General features: G+C 37.4%; 1 protein-coding gene across 1 annotated transcript in view; it reads left to right on the forward strand.

The window, feature by feature from the left end:
• The window catches only part of LOC129379684 (inactive N-acetylated-alpha-linked acidic dipeptidase-like protein 2), a 312373-nt gene that overhangs the window by 207248 nt on the left and 85998 nt on the right, over positions 1-19127 (forward strand). The gene's annotated exons all lie outside the window — the stretch shown is intronic.

The raw sequence follows: 19127 nt of genomic DNA on the forward strand, positions 1-19127 counted from the left end.
AATCAAGCACACTATTGGGATCTAGCTTTTGACTTTCTTTCTTGTCATTAAAGCCTGCAAGTCTTCTTTATCCCACTCTATAAAATGACTTAGAAACAAGTCTTTTAGATCTGCACTTTGTAGTTAAACCAAGGCATACACAATCACATTCAGGATTTTTGCATTTTTGCTCTCCTGCTCTTCATAACAAAAAAAGGTAACAACTAGCGGCTGTAAACACAGAGATGTTTTCTGATTGTGCTGGTGAAGTTAGGATGAAAATGTATTAGGTCAAAGTAATTGGACAAGTCAAAAATGAAAAGAAAATGTTAATTTCCTATATCTTGTTTAAAAACCCTTTGCTGACAATGACTGAAAACCAGACCACACGCTCACTGAAACTGATATTCAGTTTTATCGACTTGTGTTACTGTCATTCCTGTGCAGCACTTTGGTGCAGTTTTATACCTGTTTTAAAGTGCTATATAAATAAATTTGACATTGACATTGACACTAGATGCTGGGTTTTCTCCTTTCTAATGTTTTGTGGCGAACTAAACTAAAGGGTCATTTCAAAACTTTGATGAAGCAAACCTCTGAAGAATTGTACAAGTATAAAAATGCTGCAGACATTAATAAATCACTGAGACAGAAACACTTAACAATGTTCATGTAACCTTTAGGATTCCAGATATCCTGTTTATTTGTGGGCCTTTCTGTCCAAAGTTTAGTCTTCAGCAAGTCAAATTCTCAGTCAGGTTCAGATGAGGTAATGGACTCGATCCTTTGAGAATGTTCCACTTCTTTGCTGTAATGAGTTCTTGGGTTGCGTTGACTGTTTTGGCTCATTGCGTATCTGGAAGCTGAAATGCTGTCCCATCAGTTTGACTCCATCCAGCTGGATCTGAGCACACCGTACATCTCTGAAGACCTCAGAATCTATTCGACTTCTGTCCTCTGTCACATCACCGATAAATGGTAACGTCCCAGTGTCACTGCCAGCCATATTTATTTACATACATGGCTGCCAGCTACAACAATGGATTTATCTGGGAGAGAACACTGAGTTGCTGAGTCAAGAAAAGGAAAAAGAGATGTGACTCTGCACATAGTACTGCGCCTGGAAAGTTAAGATTCCATTCCCTATATTTCTCATGAGAAATTCATTCATTTTCCAAAATATAAATAGATTCCAGCAAGTTTGCTGAGCTAGTTGGATTCTTAGCTCTATGTTTTGTGGCAGCTACACATCCTTATGACTGGTTGTGGGAACTCTCAGCCTTATCAGCTCAGTGTCACATACAAAACAGCTCGATGTGAACACTGTTTCCCACTGAATAGTTTACTGTACCTTTGCATGCCTAGCAGATGTCCACTTCAACTACGTGCAGTTTTCCTGAAGTACGCCTGGGTTCTTGGGGGGCCTTCAGCATCTTTTTCTAGGAAAATAAAACAGGGTTAGGAACTGAGTTCTGGAGTCAAGCATGTCATATTTGGAAAAAAGTAAAAAAATTTAAAAAATTAAAAAAAAGAAAGTTCTGTTCGGTTTTCAGAAGCTTTTTTGCTGCCACTAATTTGAGTCAGATGGTTTGAAGGATGGAAACCAGGGCACCATTGCTTTGAAATGTGCTACATGCTGAAGTCATGAATGATGATTTGAAGCTGAAGTGACAAATGGCTTCACACTCTTACTGTGTTTTCACACCTAATATTCCAGTAGATTTGGTTAAATTAGGGATCAATGTTGCAACATTTATTACATTTTCACCTGGTGTAGTTCAATTTCATGCCGTACTGTGGTAAACGATCCAACCCTTTGAAACCTTTGAAAACCTTTTCCCTCCCTCACCTGTGTTGGTGCTGCACCAAGAGCCACCAAAGAAAACAACAAAAAAATCTCAGAAAAAATCCTTCCAACTTCTTTTTTTCTGAATTGTAAAAAAAATAGTCGTGTCATGTTTTAGTGTTTGTGGGATTTTTCTTTTGTCTTTGTGCTACTGTACATGTCCTGCTTTTGGAGCGGTCTCTGGTCTGCTTGGCATTCACATTCGCATTCAGACCATGCTATAATTTACTGTCATCAAACTGAGACTAAGGGTTTTAAGCAGACCACAGTTTCATATCATGTAAACAAACCAGACCTTCTTGGCAAATGAAGAGGAAAGAAGACTAAACAGGGCTGGTGAGAATGCATCCCCTGCTAAAAACTACTATCTTCTTCTTGTTTTCAGGTTGCGTTGTTACATCTTCTATCAAACAGTCCAAAAAAAAGTATTATTGCTGGTCATGTGCCATTTAGCCGCTTACTCTGAGATCTCCCCAAACAGATCTCCCACCTCCCAATATGTAGAAATGGTTTTAAACATCATCAATCCTTTTTCCACAATGTCTTTAATACTTGCTACTTATCTTACTTACAGCTTGTCTTCCAAACTCATATGCTAATGTACTGATAGCTTTGAAATGGGTGCTTAGGAACCAATTATAATAAAAAATACCTTCTCTTTTTGTTGAGAATGTACATGGAAGAGGAGGGACATTAAGTTTGTAAATGGACAGGCAAGGGAAACAACAAGAGTAAGCAGGTCAGAAAGAAAGCAAGAAAGGAGGCGAGGCGACTATGAAACAAATGGACGGAAGGAAGCTTGTGCTTTAATTAGGTATTCTTATTCAGATTTATGATCTCCAGCTGGTGTGTGGGTGGCAAGTAGCAGGTAGCTCAAACTAATGGCTGTCAGTGGAGTCAACTTTACAGTGGAAGAACGCACTATTTATTAATACTTCATGTGCTCTTACTCCCCTTTTATCTCTTAAAAATGCTCATGGGTTCAACTGTTTTTTCTCATTGGTTAGTGCTGTTAAAACCACATATTATTTTATCTCTGCTTGGAGTTGATAACAGTTGGTTGTAATGTTCCACTCTGGAACCTGGTTTCAAAGAGTGCCAATGTGAGTAACTCTGGTCCCTAGTGATGTAAGAAGAAGAACCTGGGTCGCAGCAAAATATCACTGAGGTCACGGTGTTGACCTCAGTGAACACCCATCCTGTTGTTAGCTGAGCAAATGCTTCCAACTGAATTCATGTATATTTAATTTTCTCATTGGAAATTATTTCAACATTTTGTTTGTAAATCATGTGATTGGCTGTTTGCCTGGATAATGCATCATCATTTTATCATTCCCTCAACCAGAAGTGGGAAGTAACCACTCACATCTACTCAGTTATTTACTTGAGCAAGTTTTTGGAATAGAATATACTTTTAGGAGTATTTTCACTACACTTTTACTTGTAATACTTTTATTCAGCATCACTACTCTTACTTGAGTAAAATCTGTGGATACTCTACCACTGTGAGAAACTTTTCTGAATGAAGAAAAAAGCAAAAGCAGAAACACCAACACACACAGCTAAGACTTCTTGTTCTTGCAGAAGCTTTATGCTAATGCTAGCTTCTACTTGCTGAGCTTGCTGTGCAATGGACGCACTTCATTCTTCCTGTTCTAACATACAGGGTGAATGTTAGAACAGTCTGTAATGTATATTTACATTACAAACTTTATGATTTGTAAACTGTTTCTTCTTCTGAATTTGTGACCTTGTGATTTTAGTTTTTATACCCATTATTTTTTCTATTTAAGTCTTTAAAATACCATAATTTGAAGATAACTTTACATTAATGTCTGGCTGACTTCATTTTTAAATATTATATTAGATGATCTGATATCAGATGCAGTTTTTTTAGGAATTAATTATTTAACTCTTTAGTAAGTAATATCTCAGATGGTTACTTTTAAATTTTAGTTGAGTAGAAACACATTGTAAGCCAACTCCTACTTATAATTTTTGGATACTTTATCCTTGACTGTCTTGTTGGCAAAAAGGCCCTGTAAGTGTGTGAATACAGTTTACCTACTCAGTCAAAGCTAATTAATCCAAAAATACATGTTTTTGGACTCCAGGAGAAAACTGGAGTATATAATCATGTGTGCAAAAAACCTTTAGCTAAAACTGTGATAAGTTAACCAAATAGCCTGAGTTACCCTGACCTTAAACTTTCTGCTGCAACAGCTACATTCACTCAAATACTCAAACTTATTTAATTCCTCTGTTTAGTTGTCAGAGTTTCTGCACACAATAACTAGAATAGATGCAATAAAAGTGCTTGAAGCTGTAAGTTGAAACACTTGTGGTCATACCAAATGGGTGTTTGTGTGGAAAATAGCAGGCAGGAGGAAGACACTGCAGTGGATCAAAGCCACAGGGAGACATGGTGGGGGGAATATTAAACTTGTAGGCGGTCTGTGTCTGTGGAGTTGAGCACCTGGGTTTAGTCAACTCCAACCCGACTGAAGAGAAGTAGAAAGCCTTTCCTCCGAGACGTGTTTCACCCTCTGGTTCAGATTAAGGATTCATAGTGTTGCTGTATAATGAGACCAAACACACTTCAAAGTCACGTCTCATTATTATGCATTGTGTGTGCTTATGTTTTCTTTTATTAGTTGTGTCACTGAAAGTCATGAAGCTAAGACAGCCTGTCCTGTACCGTTACCCCAACCCCGATCTTTTTCTGTTACTTCAGTCGCAGCACAAGTCAGGAAAAAATCTTGCATTTCAAATAAATGACATGCTAACTTGTGCTAGTTCTTTGTGATGTGCTGTCAACCTTCAAGCAATGAAACATTCCTGAAAATATGCCGACATTTGTCAAAATCTAACTGAAATGTTTCTCTCATGTGGACTGAGCGATGCTGTTTTGGCCATTTTCCTAGCTAAAGTGTAACTAAAGCTAAACCCTTGGCATATTTGGAAAAACTCAGTGGGCAGAGTCATGACACACGACGGAATGTGGGGACGAGTGGGGTGTGATCAGGACAAAAGAAACACTAATGTCAACTTATCCATTTTTTACCAACACTTATCAATTTCTCAGACTCCTCTAGTGACTTTATTCAAAACATCAAGTGAATAGTGATAAAACTACCGACTATTTTTCTATGTTGTAACAGACATTTATGCCGACATCGCTCTGCAGCTCAGCCATAGTGCGTCTGTCCTGAATGGGCAGCAAGAATGGCCATTAACCGCCATAAGCTTCTTCAGCTTCCTGAGCTCTTCAGCCAATCAGAATGAAGTGCATACATTTTTCATCGCCATACCTTCACCAACAGTCAGAGCAGAGCAGACCCATTGCAAATAAGTCACAGATTTGTAAAAGCTGAGTCTTGCTATCTGTCAACACTCGCCAGTTGCCAGGGTGACGCTCACTCTACCATCTCTTTACTCCATCACTTTACTTGGACTGGCACAGACAGGAGAAAGGATGGAACCCTAAATAACCTATTTTGACTTTTTGGGAAAAAAAAAAACGTTTAGCAAGGAAAAGTTGATTTGGGGGTTAGTTTCACTTCCAGTTTCTTGGCATGATAACTGAGCCCTGCTCTGCCACACTAACCAAGTTTATATTGACCAAAAAATTGCTCAAATTGGAATTGCAAAAAAGAAATTTTCTTAATGGAAGCTTGGCAATTAAAAAAAAAAAAAAAACATCTTTCATGAAAAGTTTCTGCAATGTGACGAGTTTTTTTTTTTTTTTTTTTTTTTTTTTTTGACTGTATTGGTGTATTTTGTAAAACTGCTCTAGAAACAGTTTTTGCTGCCCAAAATGCCACATGCATAGCCGTTCCCAAGTGGGTGGAGCTTGTTGTTCTACTGCCTGAATAAGATGCATACATCTCCTCTGATTGGCTGATAGTTGATGAGCGCGAGCGCCATGGCTAGAAAATATATCAACAGTTCCCAAACGTCACCTCCATGATTTTAATGACTCACTGTGTGAGCAAACGTATTCATCTGCAATTTCAATTGCATTTACTTAATGGAGACATTGCACTTGCCAAATTGTGTTTTTTGACCATAGCAGAATATTAAAAAGGTTTTGCACACATGTATAACAGGAACACAAAGCATATCAAAGATGCTCACAAGGATGTTTTTTTTTGTTTTGTTTTTTTCCAGTTTGTTATTTTCTCTTTAAAACAGGAGAAAGAAAATCCAGCTTTTGAAATTTTCTTCTTCTTGTTTTGTTAAACTTTGACCCAACACTCAGATACTGTGAATAGAAAATATGTTCAGATCATCCAGCTGCCAAACTTGACACTAGGCCCAGATCAAACTATTTCCACAGAGCTGTGTTTGAAGTGTTGTGGGATTGGTCAGAAGTATGTTGCTGTGTTTTATGTAGAAATGCACTCTTACTCCACTGTCCAGCTTCTGTATCTGTGGGAGACATAAATACTTTTTGAGGAACGTTAATCTGATGTGGTGAGGAATTATGTACATTTGTACAATACTTCACTTTATAACTACAAAGACGGTCAAATTATCAACAACAGCTGGATGGAAATTCGTTCTTGTCCACAAATAAAGCTGTCTGTAGAAAAGTGTGTGCAAAAGCAAACATACAGCAACCACATGACTCACATCAACTGTTTGGCTTTGACACAACTTCCAGGTTACTTTGCATTTAGCATAAGGTGCTGTCTGGACTCGTTCAACCTGGTTGGGATTCCACACCAGGTGAGCGTATTTCTGAAAATCTTCATCTTAAAGCTCAGTTAAAGTTTCAGTGGCACTTGCATTTCGAAAATATATATTTACATTGTAGTGGATTGACAGAAAATAACCTTTTCTGTCATCCTGTAGTGCCTTGAACAGGAAGGACAAACTTAGATCTGCTTCCAACCTGGTTTGTCACAGTTCCAGCTGTTCAAGTTTAAGTGAGCTGCCATGTTTTGTTTCCTTCTAATTTCCCACCTAAGGAATGTGACTACATATTTATTCCAACTGAAAAGCAGAAAGTCATGGATAATGTATTAAAACCTCCTTAAGACTCAGATCAGTATAAAAAGTGACCAACTATTATGTTGTTTCTTTAACCTAACGGGAACTGCTACTGCTGACAAGAAGAGTGATACTCACTGCCCACTCCAGTGGGTATGCCTGTTGAAATGCTTTCTTAGTACAAAAAGTAAATCACATACCAGCAAACCAATAGATGAGGTGAAGAAGACCTCTCGAGGTTCAAACTGAACATCAGAAGGGAAACAACAGAGATTTAAGTGGACTTGAATACGGAATGCTTTTTGATGTCAAATGGCCAAAACTTCAGATCCCACAAACATCCCTCAGGTTTATAACGCACAGTGTGAAAAAAAGGAAAGCACCCAGTGAGCAAACAGCCTTTGAGTTGAATGAAATGCCTTATTGAGTTCAGAGGTCAGAGGATATAGACAGTCTGGTGTGAGTTCATGGATAGACCCAAATAAACACTCGTTAAAGCTAAGATCTGTGGAATATCGGCTCTATCATTTATTATTCTTACTGGATATTAGGTAATTGTATATAACAAACATGGACTGCATAGAAACACACTCATTATGGTCCCAGTAGGAGAATAAACAAAACCCCCAGCATGGCCACCTCAAACTGACCTAGTAAAAGTCCAGATTGAAGTTTGATTGAGGTGATGTAAACACCTCAAAGCCCTCTAAAGTGCCTGAATTAAAATGTTTCTGCAATGCATGCTGGGCCACAGTTCCCCCATAGTGATATAAAAGCAGCTGTCACAAATGCTCTATGTTAGATGCTGCACAAATGCTCAGCGGTGGCTTAGCCATTTATTAGGTTTGCATCTTGTATTTTCTCAGGTTATCTTTGTCTGATTTTGCAATTGGATAATCTAAAAACAAATTTGTTAGGGGTAGAAACTTTTTACAATGTCCTATGAAGTCTCTCATAAGATCGGTTTTGACACAAATGTAGTTCAAAAGTCTCAGAAACCTGCTCAAAAATAGAATCAAATGAAAATATTCCATCTAGAACTTTCAGTTTAAATAATTCACACGTTTCATCTTAAATGTCTTGTTTGTGCAAACTCAGTAGAAAAAATATGGCCAATATTTTAATTGGATTGAGATACCATGACAGGTTTAAAGTGAAGGAGAGGATGACAGTCTGCTGGCTTCCAATTCGCATCATAAATGTTAAAACTGAACATCATCTAGATGAAGGAATATGCAAGTATGCCTAATTTATATGCTTTCTCACATAAAGCCAGAAGGAAGGAAGCTGACGATAAATCACCAGAATGAGTGTGTGACTTTACAGCCATCCAAGACGGTTCGACAGCGCACTTGGCATAATGTTTGAAATAGTACGCTGTTGGCAATATGTTTGAATTACCATAGTTCTTGTATTGTCAGGGAAGGTATTGTGCCGCTGTGCCAGGCTCCATGAATCTGCATAATCTCAAGGAGAAGCCGCTCGGCCTCAAAGGCATTTATGCAGCTGACAGCGTGGCCCCTCCATCACAGTTTCATATCACAGCGGCAGAACATAAGTAGGGGAACGCATATGAAAATGTGTGTTAGGTGAGGAATGAGCGCTGTCATTACTCCTGGCTCTGACATTTGTCATTTTCTGTGATGTGATGCATTTGTCCAACAGCAGTTTTGTGGCTTGCCTGCCTTGCAGAGGCAATATGAGGCGTGTTGTTTGTGTAAAATAGAGAAGCATGCAGTTGCACTGCCAAAGGTTTCTTGACATTTATTGAGGTAATTACTTGACCCAGAAATTAATCCAAGATTGATTATGATGTAATTTTTAACCAATGTGAAGCTTGGGAAATGTGTAACAGCACGAAGCACCAATTAATCAATTTCTGCTTCTTAAGTTGATTTTTTTTTCAGTTTTCTTTAAAAAGCTCGATAAACAAGTTAGTTCTGTCATTAAATCGAGTTTTTATCACCTATGGATTTTAGCAAAAATCAAATCTTATTTTTGTTTTAAGGAATTTGAAGGACTGATCCATCCCTTCATTACCACTCGTTTAGACTATTGCAATTCTTTATATAGTGGCATGGTTAAATCACAGATTCATCGACTTCAAATGATCCAGAATGCAGCGGCATGGCTTCTTACAGGAACCAGGAAGCATGACCATATAAGGCCCATACTGGTCAATTTACATTGGCTGCCTGTTATGTATTGAATAGATTTTAAGATTCTTTAAAAAACTTATAAAGTTCTAAATGGGTTAGCTCCCCTTATCTTCAGGACCTTTTAAAATTTCAGTCTGTGTCCAGAACCCTCAGATCAAACAATCAGCTATTACTTACCCGACTAAGGAAAGGAGATCGGGCTTTTTCTGTTTTTGCTCCTAATCTATGGAACAATTTGCCTTTTCAGATTAGATCTGCTAGCAGCCTGGATCATTTTAAATCGCTTCTCAAAACCCATTTTTATTTGTTGGCTTTTAACTAAAGCAATTTTTGATATTCTGTTTTTATCTATTTGTGCTACTGTCGTTCCTGTGCAGCACTTTGGTGCAGTTCTATACCTGTTTTTAAAGTGCTATATAAATAAATTTGACATTGACATTGATAAAATTGTTCAATAGAAGGCAAGCTAACAGTGGTGACAGAGCAATCCCAAGCTTGTGCTTTATTAGCAATTAGGATGACAAGCTAACAGAAAGTGGCTATTTATGAATGAGAGAAAAACAATACATTTTTTCTTCTGTTTTTTTTTTTATTATTTCTTTATTTATTTTTTGCAAATAAAAATCTAATATTTGGGACACCACAGAGAGGCTCCAGTCCTCAATGCCTCTGTCGCAGGTTTGATTCCCGGTTCAGAGAAACATTCATAGAGGAAAAGCACAATAAAAACAAGCATTAACTGCAGCATTGTTCATTGAAATGGCACAACATTACTGATGTATTGAAGACAACATACATACAGCAGATGCCAAGATGTTTCAGAGCTTTGCATTGGGGAATATATTTAGAAAGTAAGTATGTTAAGTATATTTTTGTCTCTATTTGTATGTTTACTTAAGTCCAGTGATTGAGTGCTTTTGCCAATATTGATACAGAGTCAAAGACAGACGTTAGATCCAGGAGAATCATTACAGCAAGTCTTCCAGAGTGCACTGGCATCAAAACGTCACAGACACTTTGAATAAAGCTGTTTGTGTGGAGTGGGGCAGACTGATTTTATGTTTTTCCATAAAAGAAATGAGCCGTCCTGCTACAGCTTTTTCAGGGAGCTTCCACATAAAAGAGATTTTGGAAGATAGGCCTTTAAACTTTAAGCTGTGTAGGATCCAAATGACATATTTTTATCATTTACTTGAAAAAGCTTGCGACCATACCTGTTAAAAGTGAAGTATTGCAAACTTGTACAATAAAACCAGGGGCGGAACTTCAGAGTCGTCTATGATGTAAAGCTAAATTATCATGAGCTTTATTATTTGGGTATAGGGCCCGGTCTTTAGCCCCGCCCCTGGCCCGAATCTGACTTGTTTTGCTAGTGAATATAACTCTCTGCAGCAAAAAAGAACCCCAGTGGTTTAAACCCCAGTGGTAGAGTGTATAAATATCTGTGTTTTTACTAGAAATGATTGGTATTTCTTAGCTGTCTCCTCATCTGACTCTAATCAATGGCAATTTTGATCAGTGAGATCCATTGTTAGCACAGCAGTGTGAAGCACTGAGAGTGGCCCTCTGGTGAGGCCAAAGCTCTTGCAGTATAAAGGTTTCTTAATTGCTCTTCAGCTGCAGCTGAATCTGTGCAACTTCTGGCTGAAGGTATAATGAGGGATTAAATGAGATCAAACAGAGAGAGGAAAGGTTGGGATTACGGATTTGTTTCCAGATGGTGATTACGTTATTATAATTGAGGTTTACATCAGATGTGTCTTTATCTTTGCTATCACTGTAAGCACAGGCAGGTGAAGCATTTTCCATGAAACTCAAATCTGCAAAAGAGAGAAAGCTGCTCACTTTTTTTGTTTAATGAATATGACAAGTTAATTAGCTGGTCTGACTGTGGGAGGAAGCCAAATACTCCCACATAAACCTGTTTGCACAGGAGCCGAGTGCAAACAGGTGTCAAAGAGTTTGTTTGTGAAGTAAGCAATGTTAATTGGTTGCAAAGTATTTAAAACTATTTGCCAGTGTTGGATTTAATTGGATATTTTTAGGCCATCTCTAGCTCTGTGGCATTCTGTACCATAGCTATATGGAAGTGGTTTTCTGTCGATATTCCCTTTTCTTCAATGATAGAAAAAGAGAAAATGCTCCATTTTGACTCTTTGTTTCGGCCCTTTTGTGTTTTTGTCTTCTTCCAGCTCATTCCCTCTTCATTTCTGCAATATTCCAGTCACTTACGTTTTGAATGGCTTGAAAATGTTTTTCAGTTCAACAGCTGCAAATGGTTTTTTCCAAAGAGTGCCGCCTGGAACAGAATTATTATTATCATCACACACATAATACACAATTGTTTTCTCATTTGGCAATTTTTGCTGCTCATTGCATTCTGATTGTGGTCTGTTCTCCACCATTCTCTGCTGATTTGATATGTTACAATGCTAATGTATGCCACAAGAGGAAAAATCCTTAAGTTGCTCTTAAAAAAAAAAAAAAAAACTGGCACAAATATTTGCACTTTCAGTCTGTCTAGTCATCTCTCTCTGTTGATCTCATTCTACTATCGTAAAACCACATAATTTATTAAAACAAACATCCCTGATATTTGAAAAAAAGTCCTAAATTATTTTTACCTTCTTCAACACACAAACTGCTATCCATTAAATGAAGCAGAAGTATTTTTTTTACATACTTTTTAAGTCATTCAGAATCTCTGAGGACTTTTATTCATTGAGGAATTAATTTGTACTTGCCCGGGTTATACCTGCTTCAGAATGGAAGACAACAATAGGAACTAAAACAAGGCAGGATGAGGACCCTTATGTTTCCAGTCACCAAAACACAGTGTGAGTAGTAGTAACTAAGTAGTAACCAGTAGTAGAAACTACTAACCTTTAAATACTATTTCTATTGGCAGCACAGGAAGTCAGCAAAACCACTCAGTCCATGTTGGTCACGCTTCCAAATATCGAGCAACTAAAGTCGGAGCAAGAGGAATGTTTGAGACGTTTTGTTGCTGGCAAAGGTATTGTGGCCCTACTGCCCCCAAGGTTGTTTGCAGCAAACACAATTTCCGGTAGGCTTCATCAAGCTGACACATTACATACTTCATGGCTAAGTGTTAGCGATTAGGTAAAAACAGATCCAATCTTCTCACACCTCTAGCAAGTAATTGCTTCTCAATAGCTCAGGGATTTGACTCTTTGTACAAAGCAAAGAACAAGTGTGTGTGTGTTTGTGTATATATATATACATATATATATATATATATATATATATATATATATATATATATATATATATGTATATATATACTGTATATTTATATATAAATGTATGTATGTATTCTCTTTGTAGAATTACTAATGGTTTGGAACCCCAGTCTGTTTTTGAGTTACTGCTTTAAGATGTTGATGTTCCATATGAACCAACAGGTATCACTCATATGACAAAAAGTCCAAACCCACATGAGAAAACTTTTCAGAAATCTGATTTATGGTAGGAAAATAGTTCAGAAATATTTTCAGCAACAGTCGGCTCATATCCTGTCATTCCAGACATGACAACCAAGCCAGAACTTACTCTGAACACTGTGAAAAATAGTTAGACATCGTAATTGGTGACAAAATACCTCACGTTTCAATTTCATAAAAGAATTTGACAGTTGCTTGAATGAATATTGATGTGAGTTCGAGTTTTTTCCCACAGTCCATGAGGAGTTTCAGTTTCAGTCGGTGGATGGTTATATTTGATGGAACTCATTTCTTTATGGGCTGCGCCCTTAGTCTGAAAACTGTCTGTTTGGTGTGGAAATGAAAATAAGATATTATCTGTGAATTTATAGCCATGTTCCTGTCTGATGATGTAGAGTCAATATACTCTGGGAGATTATCTAGTTTCATCCTGTTACGCCCGAGTCCAGCAAGCCATTCCATGTAGCACACATGATTCTGTGGATTGAGTGATATTGAGTGGTGGGCTGAGATCTCCAAATGATTTTACTCTCCCGGTATCATAGCTGACAAAGAAATTAAATATTGATTCCTGGTGTGTGCCCACAGGCTGAAATTACCCATTCTCTCTGCTGTCCTGCTCTCTTTCAATCCCTGCTCACTTGCCTATTCTATTTCTCCTCCCACTGAATTCCCATTTTTATGCCTCCCTTCTTTAATATTGCTTCTCAAAAGGATTCTACTCACTGTGACTGTTTCTCTTTCCCACTCAGACTGTTTTAAGCCTCTGTTGGTTGTACAGGAGAAAAAGAGAGAAATTCAACACTTACACTTGTCTAAAGCGCCTCTTCAGTTGATAAACTGGTGGTCTGTTCCGCTACATAACCCTTTGCCACTTAAGCCTTTTTTTTCTGAATTCAAAAACCCCATAGGCCGTTAAACCTCTGAATACCTAAATATAAGCTCAAATTGTCTTGAAAGCAGCTGAATATGTTCTGAAAGCTCCCGTTCAGCTCTTTTGTCTTTATTGTTTTGTTGCAAAAAAAAAAAGTGTAAGGTGTGAAACCATGTCAGGGGAGTTGTGTTACAGGCTGCACACTTCTCCTGCAGAACTCTAATTGCATCACTTCCCATCAAATAAATCACTGCTATTAATTAACCCTCAGTTCACATTCATATGTGGCAGGAAGCAGATGGATCCAGTTCTCTCCTGCTCGACTGTTTACTCCCAGACACATTTAAAACCAGTCAGCACCAGTTATACAGCTAAAAAAATATATGAAGAGTAATAAACACGTTACCATGATTTAATTGCAACTTTTATGTATAAATATTTGTCTAGATTTTGAATTTCAACATTAAAAACCCGCTGAGAAAGAGTCAAAGTTCCTTTTTCTCTCTCCCACCTCTAAATAAGCTCAGCAGAATAATTTTTAACATGAACGATGGCTTCAGAGTTTGTAATGGCAGCCGGCTGCAGTTACAGGCGTGCTTGTTCAGTTGAGCACTTGCTCACAAATTGAATTGTTCAGTAGAAGTAGTAGTAGTGCCTTTTTTTTTAATCACAAGCATTTATGTAAATTGAGTTCAGATGAAGTTCATTCAATATCTTGCCTCTGCAGCAATGTTCCTGTGAAATGAACAACCAACAAATACAGCCATGACGACAGGTACCATTGGAAACTCGCAGCCTCATGACATGATGGCTTTGAGAGAGTGATTGTTGGTGTCTCATTAGAAACCTAACAACTCCTGCGAACAATAGGTACATGTTTCTGTAAAATGTGGTCTCTCATTCAGTTTCCAAAAACACAGCAAGTGAAATTATTTTTTGCTGATTTGGTTTAATTATATGGGAAGATACATTTTGAAAGACACAAAATAGGTGTGTCTGTCGTCACTTTGAATGGCTCAACATTCCTGGGTACCACATGAGTAGTTTCAGTGTTAATGGAAGGATTATTCCAAATATTCTGATCGAGGCAAGAAGAAAGCTGTAATAATACCCCTCAATTTTCCAAGTCGTTGTTTTTATAATACTGTAAGGAACCGGTTCTTCTGCAGGGACAGCAACATTACTCAGAGTTGATGCAGTTTGACTGAAGATTTAATGGCGACTGGCATTCTTTAATGCCAGTCGCCATTAAAGAATGGGAACACAACAGCTCTGTTCTAAAATGTTAAGTAGATATTCATTCATTCATTCATTCATTCATTCATTCATTTCAATCATAGTGATTTATTAAATTTACTTCTTTGAGTTGTACATCATGTCATAATGTTATTCCATCATGAAAAACACACCTTGAGTGTTGCTTTGATTCTTTCATGCACATGAGGAAAAGGCTTTAATCTCCATGGCAACCATTCAGTTGTGCAAAATGTCTGTATGAACCTAGCAACCCCTTCAAGGTACAGCTCCTCCTCTGAGCTGTTGCTTCCAAGTTTCTCCCACACAGATCACAGTGCCCTGAAAAAAATCCCCTCTCAGCTCCTTCAAACTAGGCGGCAGTAAATTAGCAAACACCTGGTGGAACTGTGCATATTAGACAAGCCACTTCTCGGTCAAAAATGTTTCAGAAACAGCAGAAGTTTTTAAAGAGACCCAATTTGAAGCCAAGCTTCTATTCAGTCATATTTGATGTATTTAGTAGCTCAAGGTAACATGGTTACTTGGTTGTGCAATAAAAAAGCGGGATGTGCCTGGAAAGTACATAATACTGCCCCTTTAACAAGTACAGTCTTTTGAAAGACTGCAGCAGCTGTTGTCCTGACGGCAGGAAGTAGAGCAAACCTTGAAAACATTCTCAACACAAAATCTACATATTTGAAAGCACAAAACATTTGTCATTGTGGAACAAATATGACAAAAGACGGAAAATTTGAGTGTGCTAAAGAATTTGTCTCTCCAGGGGTCTGTCTCTGTAAGCTGGAAACATCTTCCCACTGGGAATTCCCCCAATTCTAAAGACAGAACTGTTTCATCTCCTTCAAGCTGCATGGATTCCACTGGTGCACAGCAAATTCACAGTCATGCTACAGATTCTCAATCATCCTGAGTACTGTAATTTATTTTGGACATTGCTCAAGATGTACTACTAGGCCAAAAAAAAAAAAAAAAACTTTTTCTGCTCTAAATCAAACTTTTGCATTTGCAGTAGTGTTTGTGTCATGGTGAACTGTGTCTTTAGATATATCTTTTTTTAAGGCATGAAAGAGGTTTGCTTGTCATATCTGACAGTAGGGCACGTTCCATTATTTGTTTCATTGAGAATAGTTTTTACAGTGTGACTGCAGGTGTTTGTGTGACATTAGAAGCTTTTCAGATAGTCAGAGCATTGAATCAGGCTAATTTCAACCAATACCTTTCCAAAATGTCAATGCTAAAATTAAATTTGCTACAGAAAATAGTTAGTTTGTTTTATACATCTCAAAATGTCATAAACAAATTCTCATTCCCATATTTGAGTGAGTGCCATATTTGCTCTCACCAGTAGGACTGTTGATTTTTAGACCTCCAGTCTATTCTCTGGAGTGTTACCTTTATGTTGATATCGGAACCAATCAAATACAACTTGCACTTCTGAGATATATTGATTTTATTTTAAGGGTGTCAATTTCCTAAAAAATATCCACAATGTCAAAATGGGGTATTTGTGTGTAGAGATTAATTTAATACAATTTGCTCTAACATTACAAAATGTGAAAAACTTTATGGATGCCTTGTGCATTATTTCTTATTTAAACTGAGATGGCTAATGGTGCTTTGGGAATCTTGACAGTTTTTTTATTGTTCAGAGATTTGCTTAGATTCCCTTTCAGTTGCATTGAAACTAAAGACACACAAACGCCCAGAGGATCCAAATCTACTCTCCACTCTTCCACAGTGTTGGAAATCCCCCTCACCAATGCTCTTTCATCCTTGCCGTCTTGTTGAGGAATTAATTGGAAAAGTTTGGGATTAAAGAGAAATTTCACTCTGTGCTGAGGTTCCAGGTATCACTTACTGCCCCTCATTCTGTTCGACTGGGAGCCTGTCACCACAGCTGTTCATGTCCAGAGAGCAGCAGCCTTTAGGAGTGATAAACTACAACAGGCTGACAATGTGTCAGTGACCGTGGCGACAATGATTGGACACCAGAGCTCTCTCCCCTTTGACAAACCCTGATAAAAGAAAACTCTAATTAAATGCAATGGGCCAAAAGGACATTGTGACATGCGGTAGGCTCAGAGGATGTGGACAGTAGAGATAAGCCTTCAGTTGATTGACTGTTGCAGTCTGTTTGTTTCCGAACCCACTGTCGTCTGAACAATTTCTGTTCCAGCAGCTGTGTTGCTCTTTCAATTACAGAACAACAGCGGAAAGCATCCAGTACTGCTGACAAGCTGCGTGTTAGCGCTGCTGTGACAAAAGCTTGGAGTCAGCAATTAGCCACAACACTACCCTCACCACATCCCACATTCTCCACGCACTGCTTCCTGTTTAGCTAGATTTAGACTTGTAGTTAAAATTCCGATTAGCACTGAGTCTTCACACAATTTGGAATGTCTTGTTAAAGGCAAGAAGGTTTTGTTTAAGCTTTTAACGTAATGTGGAGATTCAGGGCAATGACGGAATAAATTTGTGGGATCATTTTTGAGATTATTTTGATTGTGCATCTTAAGTATCCAAGTAAGATGACCAATTTAAAAAATACATTAGGTGTTTGAATTCTGGGATTTGAATATCAAGCTGTGTTTCCATTACAAATGTGCTCAAACGTTTGTAGATATTTAACTAATTTAAAACAAACCCCACAATTTTGCAATTGTGGTGTCATTAAATAAGAGATCATTAAAATTACATGTGAGTTAGTTTGTTCAGGTTATAAGTCATTAAAAACATGCCTTGCTATCATCCTCCAATCACTTCCTGTCATCTTCTTAATTTTTTCTGCCAGTCGAAACATCATGTTGCTCATTGTGTGACTCACGTGAAAACAAGTGTTTCCATTGAAGTTTTGCAAAACACCCTAATTTAACTACACTTCATCCTTATGCAAAAACTTTTTATAACTTTGGGAACTTTTTTCTTTGGGAAATTGACATGTTTCCATTATGCAAATTTATTTTGGTAATTATAATTTGCAAAATTTTATGGCCATTGGAAACTCAGCTTCAGTCTTCTCGTTTGATATGGTTATACTGTAGGCTAACTTCAGTGGAAACATTTACCTACATATTTTATTGCAGCATTATAGCATTTTGCTGGCTACCATTTTGTTTAACCTGTTCATTTTATTTTACTTTTACTTTGTACAAACCAGACCTGAGAATATATACCCATTTTATTCATTCACCTATTGTTTCTACTTTCTCTTTCAACGGCACAGGAAGACAGGGATCTTTAGGGAAAAATATTCTCCATTCACATCAACCTCAGTCTAATTTGACTCCTGCTTATGCAGTTTGGTCAGGCATTTCAGACAGGCTGCTCAGATTTTCTTGTACATGTCAAAAAGTTCTGTGGTCCGCTCTTTACAACTCTGACATTTTATAGGCAACATTCATACACCAGGTATTGCAGTTTATTTCCAGTTTTTTGCTGATTTATTTATTTATTTAGTGCACAGTCCTTTACACCACTTCATAGCTCATGGAAATGACATCATGGAGAGTAATTTGTAAAAACAAAAAAAAAAATGTTAGAATTTTAATTTGTAATTTCATGCAAAGGTTTTGCTGATCAAAAGTTGCGGTTAGGTACTGCTATGGAAGTAAAATTTGACTGAGCAACGGGTCCAGGTGAGTAGAAAAATCTACTGGTTTAACAAAAGTTATTTGTAGATGCATCATTTTGTGAAGATGTACAAACAGGCTAATTCAATTCCTGATAATGAATTACCTGAGGAGAGTTCAGAGTTCAGGTTTAAAAGCGACAACGGCTGGCAAATCATTTCAGAAAAAAAAAAAAAAAAAAAAAACTTGTATTGCAGTGGTTTTAAGAATATATATACATTATTTTATGTTATTTAACATTTAATTAAACTGATTGAGAACAAATTCTCATTTAACACTCATTAAGTTAGTCCCTTTTTTAACAAATACAATTATGTTGCAAACAATACTTAGTAAGAAAGTTCTCGGATTGTAAAATGTTTCAAATGTGTGACATTGTAATCAATGTCACAACTTTAGTGGCAGACATGAAAGAATATTTGGACAAGCTTCTGAATCACTCACTTATGAATCACAACGCTACATTTCTTTATCAGTTATTCTTTGTATTTTTGTTTTTCATTTTGTTCCAAGTTAACTGAAAAACACAGATGACTGTCAGGGTCATCTGTGTTTTCCTGCAGAAGTGTCAGAATGTGTAAAATGCTCCTTTTGTGTGATGCTTCCCAAATTGGACAAATAAAACTTGAGAAGGAAGAACAGTGTGTCTCTGCTGACCTTTTCTTTATTGTATGTATTCTATGTACTAGTATGTACTAAAAGCCTCCTGTGTGACCTGTAGGCTCTGCAGTTTTGTTGTTTCTGCTGTCAGCAGTCAAAGTGAGGATTCTTAACAGTTTGTTGTGGCTAGAGATGGCAAAGAGACAAGCCTCTCTCCAAATCCAGTCTAAATAAATATTTGCATTACTAAGGTCTCACATTTTCACAATTCAGTGAAAAATTATAATCCAGCACAAATAACCGTTGCACATTATGGTTTCTTTCATG

The sequence above is a fragment of the Poeciliopsis prolifica genome, unplaced genomic scaffold, assembly GCF_027474105.1.
Source record: "Poeciliopsis prolifica strain line A6 unplaced genomic scaffold, Auburn_PproV2 SCAFFOLD060, whole genome shotgun sequence".
Classification (NCBI taxonomy): Eukaryota; Metazoa; Chordata; class Actinopteri; order Cyprinodontiformes; family Poeciliidae; genus Poeciliopsis; species Poeciliopsis prolifica.